This window comes from Passer domesticus, chromosome 25, assembly GCF_036417665.1.
Source record: "Passer domesticus isolate bPasDom1 chromosome 25, bPasDom1.hap1, whole genome shotgun sequence".
NCBI lineage: Eukaryota > Metazoa > Chordata > Aves > Passeriformes > Passeridae > Passer > Passer domesticus.
This window is the reverse complement of record NC_087498.1, coordinates 5,449,797-5,461,683: the sequence shown is the minus strand read 5'-3', so window position 1 is coordinate 5,461,683 and position 11,887 is coordinate 5,449,797. Positions and strand designations below refer to the sequence as shown.

At 36.2% G+C, this 11,887-nt stretch overlaps 1 long non-coding RNA gene across 1 annotated transcript; it reads right to left on the bottom strand.

Moving 5' to 3' along the window:
• Window positions 1-754: 754 nt before the first annotated feature.
• Window positions 755-3,055, bottom strand: LOC135286176 (uncharacterized). Its single transcript, XR_010350639.1, has 3 exons — window positions 2,639-3,055; window positions 2,355-2,531; window positions 755-2,050 (listed from the first exon to the last, which is right to left on the bottom strand). It is a non-coding gene; the product is annotated as an uncharacterized LOC135286176 (long non-coding RNA).
• Between the last annotated feature and the right edge of the window lie 8,832 nt (window positions 3,056-11,887).

Sequence of the window (11,887 nt, the reverse complement as noted above, 5' to 3'; positions counted from 1 at the left end):
TGCCCCTGTCCGGGCTCAGCCCTGCCCTCTGCCCTCTGCACCCGCATTCACTGCCCCGTTTTGCCCCGTTTTGCCCCTTTTTGCCCCTTTTTGCCCCTTTTTGCCCCGTTTTGCCCCTTTTTGCCCCATTTTGCTGCGGGAGCAGCGGCTCCTCCCGGGCTGTGCCTGAGCCCCACGATAGCAGCGCTGTCCCTGCCCGGCCACCGAGGGCCACCTGCTTTATCTGGCCCTGCCAGCCGTGCCCGCAGCGCAGGAATCAGCCCGGGCAGCTGCTGCTGCACGCACGGAGCTGGCAAAACCCGGCAGCAAAAACAGCGCTGGAGCTGCCGGGATTGCCACAGGAATTCAGCCTCAGCTCCTAAACCTGCTGGGCTGAGCCTGGGTCTGCCTGGGCTGGGCCTGGGTCTGCCTGAGCTGAGCCTGAGCTGGGCCTGGGTCTGCCTGAACCAAGCCCTGGGTCTACCTGAGCTGAGCCTCAGCTCAGGGCTGCAGGGCTCAGTCCTGGGGTGGCTGAAGGGGTCAGGAGAGGTGTAACTCCAGCTGCCTTTTCCAGGCCACTTCCCAGAAACACATTCCTGCCTTCCTCCTTTACAACTTTTTTTAAAATGTGCAACCAAGTTGAACTTGCCATGGGTGGCATTTATAAAATAAATGTTCAGAGTGATAAAGAACTGACAGAACATCAAATCCTGAGCATTGCCAGGATATACCTTAAAGCTGAATCTTTATTGAAAAATAGAAAAAAATACGACAAAAAACCAGCAAGGAGTTGAATTCACAGAGTGCCCTTTATAAACCATCACCATTTATTACTAAACAGAAATAAAAACCCAGGAAGGCTTTGGGAGTTTTAGGTCTTTACAGGACAGAACTGGGGTAGGCAGCCCAAAGAGCATACGTGACTTTTCCAGTCCCTCTGTTGCAGGCTGGCAGCCCTGGGGAGGATATTCAGGAGCTGTGTTTCAGTGTCTGTGCCTGGCTGATGTGCTCAGAGCGGGACTGAGCTGCTCCCTCCCCCTGGAAAGCAGAAGTGGCTCCTTGACGTTATGAGATCACAGATACCCAACCCACATGTGGCGTTATCTTCCTGTGGTGGAAATAAAAACTGCAAGGAGCTTCGGGCTGATACAAGAAAAAGCTTTTGCTAAAGAAAGGGCTAAAACCACTCCAGATATAAAGATTAAACAGTGTAACATCCCATGGTTTCCTGAAAGAAATGAGCTAAAACCCTGCAGGACGGGGAAGTCCTGGCTTCGCTTTTTCCTGCTGGCAGCTGGATGCGCAGCTGGATCAGCTGCAGCCGGGAATTCCTGGGAAGCTGAGGGAGCAGCTCCCTGCCCAGGGCGGCTGGGCTGTGTTTAGGGTTTGTTGTGGTGTTTCCAGTGAGCAGGAAACCTGCGGCCCTGGAAACACCGCGTCAGGCTGGGCGGGACCCGGCCGGGCTCCGGGAACTCTGCAGAACCCCGGGCGTCCTCCGCCTCTCAAACCCTGCTGGGATCGGCAGGAATCGCAGCTGGATCGGGCGCTGGGAGGCAGGACTGAAAGGAAAACTCGGCTGGGAGGAGCAGATATGGAAATCAGCCAGTGCTTTTAGGAATAATTTTCCATCCATTTCTTGGAATGCAAAAACATCATCATTAAAAAATGACATCTCATAGGTGGACAGACCTGATTTAGGTCATCCTTTATCTTAGAGCAAGGTGAAAGAGTCCTAATAAGTGTGACCATTGCATGAGGCACTTTTGGAACAGGTCAGGAATGGTAAAAAATATTCTGGTTTTGACCCAAAAGACAAAACTCAGCGTTGGGCAAGCTCAGTGGACCCTGACACCAAAGAACCCCTTTCACCATCCCCCAGCTGGGTACCGAGATCCTCCAGTGGCTGTTGTGCCTTCCCCACTCACAGAGACACAACCACAGCTCCCAGCACTTCCCACAAAGCCAAAACTCATCCTTTTCGTGGATTAAAATTGTCCTCTGCAGCGGGTGGGGGATTTGGAGGACCAGAACTTCCACCACGTCCAGCTTCTCCTGGCTGTGCATGACCTCCCTGTGGGGAACAAGGCTGGCATCAGCACCTCGGAGCCCTGGCACCCTCAGGGCTATGTGGAACAAAGTCCTCTCCTGCTTTTCAAAACGCCCAAAAAATGAGTTTAAAAAAATCTGTAATAAGGTGAGGGCAAGGAAATAATCAGTAAATTAAAATGTATTCCAGACAAAACAAAGCTTTTTATGAGAATAGGAGGTCGGTGCAGTCAAAGATGAGTTGTGAACCAGATGCCCAACCACCAAAAAATATAAATTATACAGAGAAAACTTACAGAAGAAAATAACGTGACAAAAAAGCCACTCACTTCCACAAAACGATGGAAATTTGGGCCGTTTTGACTTCTGGAAGCAGCCAGGTGGGGGAAGGATCCCCATGTACTTCGGAGGACACATGGATGCTTTGCTGGACCCAGAATAGGATTTGGGGGATTTGTACAGAGGCAGAACAAATCTGAACTCCGAGGCAGCCCAGTTCCTGCTCACTGAAGGGAAATAAAGGGAAATAAAGAGGAAAAAATGAAAATTCCAGTTTTTAGGGGTGGGAGAAGCCAGGAGGTGCCGCTGATGTCGTTGTCCCTCCAGGACTGACCCGGTTTCCAGGAGGAGGAGGGCTGGGAGGGGGAGATGGTGCTTTGGAGCGCCTTTTTGTAGAGGCTGAGCTTCCTGTGCCACGCGAGGCCCGTGGCGGAGGGCCGGGCTCCCTCCGCCTGCGGCCCTGCAAGCGGAATTCGGGGGTGAAGTTCACGGGCGGCCTTTCCTGGACGTGGGATAAGGGGGAACAAACGGGCCTGGGTTGGAGGGCGCGATGCCAGCCCGCCTCGGGAGGAGCTCTCCTGGCCGCGGCCCTCGCTCCCGGCTGAGCTCTGCGCTGGGCACACAGAGGGAGCCGGCTCGGGGCGCGGCTCCTGCCCGAGCCCCCCGGCCCCGCTCCAGCCCTCAGCATTCCCGCCCAGCCTCCTTTGGAGCCCCCTTCGCTTCGCACCCGCAATGTTTGAAGATCTTTCGCCCCGAGTAAAAAACTAATATTAAATACTAAATAGTGAGTAATAAGTACTAAATACTAAATAATAAATACTAATTAATAAATACTAAATACTAAGTAAAAAATGCTAAATAGTGAGTAATAAATACTAAATACTAAATAATAAATACTAATTAATAAATACTAAATACTAAGTAAAAATGCTAAATAGTGAGTAATAAATACTAAATACTAATTAATAAATACTAATTAATAAATACTAAATACTAATTAATAAATACTAAATACTGAGTAATAAATACTAAATACTAAATAATAAATACTAATTAATAAATACGAAATACTAAGTAAAAAATACTAAATAGTGAGTAATAAATACTAAATACTAATTAATAAATACTAATTAATAAATACTAAATACTAATTAATAAATACTAAATACTGAGTAATAAATACTAAATACTAAATAATAAATACTAATTAATAAATACTAAATACTGAGTAATAAATACTAAATACTAAATACTAATTAATAAATACTAAATACTAAGTAAAAAATACTAAATAGTGAGTAATAAATACTAAATACTAAATAATAAATACTAATTAATAAATACTAAGTAAAAAATACTAAATAACACTAAATAACATGAAATACCAAAGAATAAATATTATACAATGAATACTAAATTATTAATAATAATTTATCATTATTAATTAATAATTAACAATAAAAAGAAACTATTAAACTTACTATTAAATACTAATTAATAATTAATAATAATATGTACCAATTAATAAAAATAAATTATAAAGAATAGAAATTAAATTATATATTATCTATGATAAATGAGAAATGAGAAATGATAAACAATAAACAATAAATAATAAATAATAAATAAGTAATAAATAATAAATAACAAATAGTAAATAATAAACAATAAAAATAAATAAGTAATAACTAATAAATAATAAACAGTAAGTAATAAACAATAAACAATAAACAATAAACAATAAATAATAAATAATAAACAATAAACTATAAATAATAAACAGTAAATAATAACTAATAAATAATAAGTAATAAATAATAAACAATAACTAAAAATAGTAAACAATAAACAATAAAAAATAAGTAATAAATAAATAATAATAATTAATAAATAGTAAATAATAAACAATAAAAAATAAATCATGAATAATAACTAATAAATAATAAAAAATAAATAATAAAGAATAAATAATAAATAATAAACAACAAATAGTAAATAATAAACAATAAACAATAACTAATAACTAATAAATAATAAGTTATAAATAATAAACAATAAGCAATAAACAATAAATAATAAAAAACAAATAGTAAATAATAAACAATAAATAGTAAACAATAAATAATAAACAATAAATAATAAATAATAAACAGTAAATAATAACTAATAAATAATAAGTAATAACTAATAAATAATAAATAGTAAGTAATGAACAATAAACAATAAATAATGAATAATAACTAATAATTAATAAATAAACAATAAATGGTGAATAATAACTAATAATTAATAAATAAACATTAAATAATGAATAATAACTAATAACTAATAAATAATAAACAATAAATAATAACTAATAAACCATAAACAATAACTAATAACTAATAAATAATAAGTAATAAATAATAAACAATAAACAATAAATACTAAATAATAAATAACAAATAGTAAATAATAAACAATAAATAGTAAATAATAAATAATAAACAATGAACAGTAAATAATAAATAATAAACAGTAAATAATAACTAATAAATAATAAGTAATAACTAGTAAATAATAAATAGTAAGTAATAAATAATAAACTATAAACAATAAATAATGAATAATAATTAATAAATAATAAATAAATAATAAACAATAAATAATAAAGAATAAATAATAAACAATGACTAATAACTAATAAATAATAAGTAATAAATAATAAACAATAAGCAATAAATAATAAATAATAAATAATAAATAATAAATAATAAATAATAAATAATAAACAATAACTAATAAATAATGAATAATAACTAATAAATAATAAACAATTAATAAACAATAAATTGTAAAGAATAAATAATAAATAATAAATAGTGATTAATAAACAATAAATAATAAATAATAAATAATAAATAATAAATAACAGATAGTAAATAATAAACAATAAATAATAAATAATAAATAACAAATAGTAAATAATAAACAATAAATTATAAATAATAAATAATAAATAATAAATAATAAATAATAAATAATAAATATAAATAATAAATAGTAAATAATAAACAATAAATAACAAATAGTAAATAATAAACAATAAATAATAAATAATAAATATAAATAATAAATAACAAATAGTAAATAATAAACAATAAACAATAAATAATAAATAATAAATAAAAATAATAAATAATAAATAATAAATAATAAATAACAAATAGTAAATAATAAACAATAAATAATAAATAATAAGTAAGAAATAATAACTAATAAGTAATAAATAATAAGTAATAAATAATAACTAATAAATAATAAGTAATAAATAATAAATATAAATAATAAATAACAAATAGTAAATAATAAACAATAAACAATATAAAATAAATAATAAATAAAAAGGAATAAGTAATAAATAATAAATAATAAATAATAAATAATAAATAATAAATATAAATAATAAATAACAAATAGTAAATAATAAACAATAAACAATAAATAATAAATAATAAATAATAAATAATAAATAATGAATAATAAATAATAAATAATAAATAATAAATAACAAATAGTAAATAATAAATAATAAATAATAAATAATAAATAACAAATAGTAAATAATAAACAATAAATTATAAATAATAAATAATAAATAACAAATAGTAAATAATAAACAATACATTATAAATAATAAATAATAAATAATAAATAATAAATATAAATAATAAATAATAAATAATAAATAATAAATAATGAATAATAAATAATAAATAGTAAATAATAAACAATAAATAATAAATAATAAATAATAAATAATAAATAGTAAATAATAAACAATAAATTATAAATAATAAATAATAAATAATAAATAATAAATAATAAATATAAATAATAAATCGTAAATAATAAACAATAAATAACAAATAGTAAATAATAAACAATAAACAATAAACAATAAATAATAAATAATAAATAAAAAAATAAATAATAAATAATAAATAATAAATAATAAATAAAAATAATAAATAATAAATAATAAATAATAAATAATAAATAATAAATAATAAATAGTAAATAATAAACAATAAATAATAAATAATAAGTAATAAATAATAACTAATAAGTAATAAATAATAAGTAATAAATAATAACTAATAAATAATAAGTAATAAATAATGAATAATAAATAATAAATAATAAATAATAAATAACAAATAGTAAATTATAAATAATAAATAATAAATAACAAATAGTAAAGCATAAACAATAAATAATAAATAATAAGTAATAAATAATAAGTAATAAATAATAATAAATAATAAGTAATAAATAATAAATATAAATAATAAATAACAAATAGTAAATAATAAACAATAAACAATATAAAATAAATAATAAATAAAAAGGAATAAGTAATAAATAATAAGTAATAAATAATAAATAATAACTAATAAATAATAAATATAAATAATAAATAACAAATAGTAAATAATAAACAATAAACAATAAATAATAATAAAAAATAAAAAATAAAAAATAAAAAATAAAAAATAAAAAATAATAAATAATAAATAATAAATAATAAATAACAAATAGTAAATAATAAATAATAAATAAAAATAATAAATAATAAATAATGAATAATGAATAATAAATAATAAATAATAAATAATAAATAACAAATAGTAAATAATAAATAATAAATAATAAGTAATAAATAATAAGTAATAAATAATAACTAATAAATAATAAGTAATAAATAATAAATAATAAATATAAATAATAAATAACAAATAGTAAATAATAAACAATAAACAATATAAAATAAATAATAAATAAAAAGGAATAAGTAATAAATAATAAATAATAAATATAAATAATAAATAACAAATAGTAAATAATAAACAATAAACAATAAATAATAAATAATAAATAAAAATAATAAATAATAAATAATAAATAACAAATAGTAAATAATAAACAATAAATAATAAGTAATAAATAATAACTAATAAATAATAAGTAATAAATAATAAATAATAAATATAAATAATAAATAACAAATAGTAAATAATAAACAATAAATAATAAATAATAAATAATAAATAATAAATAATAAATAACAAATAGTAAATAATAAACAATAAATAATAAATAATAAATAATAAATAATGAATAATAAATAATAAATAGTAAATAATAAACAATAAATAATAAATAATAAATAACAAATAGTAAATAATAAACAATAAATAATAAATAATAAATAATAAATAATAAATAATAAATAACAAATAGTAAATAATAAACAATAAATAAATAATAAATAACAAATAGTAAATAATAAACAATAAATTATAAATAATAAATAATAAATAATAAATAATAAATAACAAATAGTAAATAATAAACAATAAATAATAAATAATAAATAATAAATAACAAATAGTAAATAATAAACAATAAATAATAAATACTAAATAATAAATAACAAATAGTAAATAATAAACAGTAAACAGTAAACAATAAACAATAAACAATAAACAATAAACAATAAACAATAAACAATAAACAATAAACAATAAACAGTAAACAATAAACAATAAACAATAAACAATAAACAATAAACAATAAACAATAAACAATAAACAATAAACAATAAACAATAAACAATAAATAATAAATTATAAATCATGAATAATGAATAACGAATAACGAATAATGAACACTAAGCAATGGACAATCTCCGCCCGGGGGTGCCGCACCTCTGCACTGGGCCGTGCCTCCCCTCCAGGCCCCGCTGCCTCTGGCCCCGCTCCCGCACCGGGCGCTGCCGCTCCCCAGCAGCTGGAAGCCGGGCTCACAGCTGTAGGTCACCGTGGAGTTAAAGGCAAAAACCTGCAGGCCCTCCCCATCGTGCCTGCCGTGCCTGATCGGGGGAGGTGCAGAGCAGGTAATCACTGCGGGAGAGGAGCACAATGCGTTTGCTAAAGCTTCGGTTTAATAAAAAATCCAAAAAGTTTGAGCCTGCCCGAGGCTCTTGAGGGTGAGCTTTGGACAGGGCAGGTGGGTACAGCACTGCTGCCTGCCCCGTTCTCTCTGGTTTGCTCCCCAAGTGTTTCTCTTCTCACACTTTTCTCCCTCTCTTTATTTGCCACAGCACATAAACTGCAGCTTGCTGTGCTCAGGATTCCTGGAAACCTCACCCCATCACCTTCAGTCACGACAAAAATGCTGATTTTGTGGGAACACAGCTGCTGAAATAGCAGAATAAACATTTCTCAGCTGTGATTTTGGGGACAGATCAGCCACAGAGTATCAACAAAAGCAATCCCAAGAGAGCTTTGGACTGGACATGGGGATGCAGGATCTGCTGGAGCAAAGCAAAAAGGTTCAGTCTCACAATTTAGGAAGAACCTCACATTCACAAGTCGGAAGTTTGCTCCATTCAACGTCGTTTCCTTTCAGCTGGCACCAGATGAAATTATTCCCGACTAATTTGTACCTAAAATACAGGAGAGAAAATCAGTGTAAGCACCCAAAACTGGGAGCACTTCCCACCCTCCTGCAGCGCGTGATCAGGGGTGTGGGAGAGGCAGTGACGCTGCTGGGGAGCAGAACTCCTGTCAGCATCTCTGTTCCTCTGTTTTTGGTGGCTCTCTGCTCTGACTCTGCATTTTCCATTTCCAGGGAAGGGAGAAATTGGAGCTGAGGCTGGCAGAGTTCTCTGGGAATGCCAGGCAGGGCTGAGCTGAGGGCTGGATTCCCACACGGATTTGCTGAATCAGGGGCTCCATCCCTGCCTGCTCCTGGCCCACAGCAGTGCTGGGGTTGACCCTGTCCCCATCCAGGGCCTTTCCCACGCTGCTGTCACCTCAGGGGTGGCACCTGGGACAGTGGAAGGTGTCCCTGCCATGGGAAACTCACCTCACTGGGTGAGTTTTAAGCTCTGTTCCAACCCAGTCTGGGATTCAGATAAATCCTCCATGTACTCCAGGACAGTGAGGGCAGCAGGGATTGATCCACGTTAATTAAAGTGGTTCCTGCTCTGGTTTGCAGGGACAGCTGACACCTTCCCCGTTCTGAATCCCCCCCCGTGCACAAACCCTCAGCATCTGGCCAGGATGGATAATATCTGATCTAAGAAGAGCAGCATTATCCCTCCACCCTGAAGTGGGTTTCCAGAGTTGAGCTCAGCCCCAGCAGGGTGGGACTCGCTCTCATTTCCTTCAATTGCATCCCCAGGGAGAGGCAAAACCCCTCTGCTGGCCCTGGAGCTGGGCAGCACCAGGCAGAGGATGCCAGCTGCTTCCTGCTGGGAGGGAGGAACACTGGCTGCAGTGGCAAGAAATTAAAATTTCAGGGCTGCCCACTGCATTTGGGCCCTGATTGAAAGCAGGCAGCAGCCATGAGTCAGCTCCTGACTGTGGAAATTGTGTTTCACTGCACTTTTCCAGCTGAACTTTAACGGATTTTAAACATCCCAATGTAACCCTTTTTTTCCAATATATCTCAACTGCCTTAAGCCAAAATATTTTAAATAACTTGTATTGAAGTCTGCAGTTATCAACTACAAATACAACCAGCTGCTCCTGTTGGGGTGGACACTCAGAGCTCCTCTGGGTGGCACTTGGAGGAAAAGGTGGCCCTGGATCCCCCCTGGTGCCCTCCCTGCAGCTGAGTGCCCCTCTGGAGCTGTGCCCAGCACTCACCCCTCCTCACAGAACAATTCCACTCGTGCTCCCAGCTGCAGATCCGTGAGGGGCCCCGTCCTCCCCCCAGGCAGCATCCCTGGGGTGCCACAGGACCTCCCTGGGGACACAAAAAAGGCAGAGTGAGACCCAGACACAGGCTTGGAGGGGAATTCCCAAAGGTTCCAGAGGGTTTTACTCCATGGACATCACAGCCGGGCTGGCAGGAGCCAGACTCAGCTGTGGGGCAAGGTGGGGATCCCAAAATGCTCCACACCCTCAGAGGGGTTTCCATTCAGTGCATCAGGAACAAGGCACTCATGTGTGAAAAAACATTCCTGTCCCATCACCAGTCTCAATATTCCACGAGTGTCACCAAGGGAATGCTTTGCCTTCCTGTTGAAGTTCAGTGCTAGAATAGCAAATTGGGATTTGTGCCCTGCCTGTCCTGGTGAAAACATCTTTAGGACCACAAAAAGCTTGGAAAAGGCCTCTGAGATCACCGAGTCCAACCAAACATTCCCTAGCATGAAAATCAAGCCAGACCCGTTTGTGCCAGCAGAAAAACCAAAAAGAACATCAGTGACACTTCTGCTGCTCAGTCTTAAGTAGGAATGACAAGGAATATCCCCAATTTCCTGCTAACGGAGCTGTTGGGAGATAGTGACCAGGCTGGGAGCAGCCAGGGCTGCTTTTTGGGGTGTGGGGCAGCAGAAATACTCACTCCTGCACAGCTCGGCGGGCTGGGACCACGCCAGGCTCTCGAGGCAGGTGCTGGAGGGGGAGCTCTCCGAGGAGTTCTCGTAGCCAGGCCTGCAGACGTAGCTCACGTTGGTGCCAACGGGGAAGAAATTCCTCCTCTCATCCTCCTTGGACAGGGCAGCAAACCTCAGCCTGGTTGGGGCAGCGCAGCTCCCTGGCAGCCAAGGAGAGGCAGCCTGACAGAGCTGCCACCAGCAGCTGCCCAAACACTCCCTGGGGTCACCGGAATGCTTCTGAGAGCTCCTGGTGCTGCTGGCAGCAGAGCTGGGGCTCCTCTCCAGGCTGCCAACCTGCTGCAGGCTCCAGAGCGGGGTAAGGAGCCCGGGGAGGGGTCAGCAGGACATGGGGAGCACAGGGGGGGACACAGAAGCCCCCAGCCCACCCCTGACTGAGCCCTCTGCCAGCCCCTGGGGCCACCAGAGACTGCGAGGGGCAGCAGGGCAGGGCAGGGGGCTTGTCCCCAGGGCAGGGGCTTGTCCCCAGGGCAGGGACAGAGCCAGGGCAGGGGGCTTGTCCCCTGGGAAAGGGATAGAGAAGCACAGAGGGTGTGTCCCTGGGACAGGGATGCTGCCCCGGGGCCGTGTTTCAGACATAAAGGAAGGCACAAAGAAAGGTGATGCACAGGAAGGTACAAAGGTATAAAGGAAGGTATTTACGGCCGCAGGGCTCGGCCAGCCTGGACCAGATGCTGCCGGGCAGGCACTCCACGGTGTCCGGCAGCTCCGGGATCCTGCGGGCTCCCTGCGAGCAGGTGAACGTCACCCTGGATCCCACCGGGAAGCTGCTGGAGCTGCTGGAGGGCCTGGAATAGGTCATGGCAGGAGGGGGCCCGCAGTCACCTGCAGCAGGAGAACACCTCCTCAGTGAGGAGCCCCTTCCCTGGCCCCTTCCCCACCCCAGGAGGGTCCCTGGCATGGCCAGGGGCTCCTCTGTGGGACAGCACTGACCCCCAGATCCAAGGTGTGGCACCCCCAGCCCCGGAGCACCAGGTGGGCTCCAGGCAGGTGTCCCTGCTCCTTGCCACGGCCCCGTACTCACCGTGAGCCCCAGGAATGCTGAGGAGCCCCAGCAGGGCCAGCAGCAGCACGGGCTGCCCAGAGGTCACCCCGCAGCTCGGGGGCTCGGGGGGTCCCCCCCATCCTGGT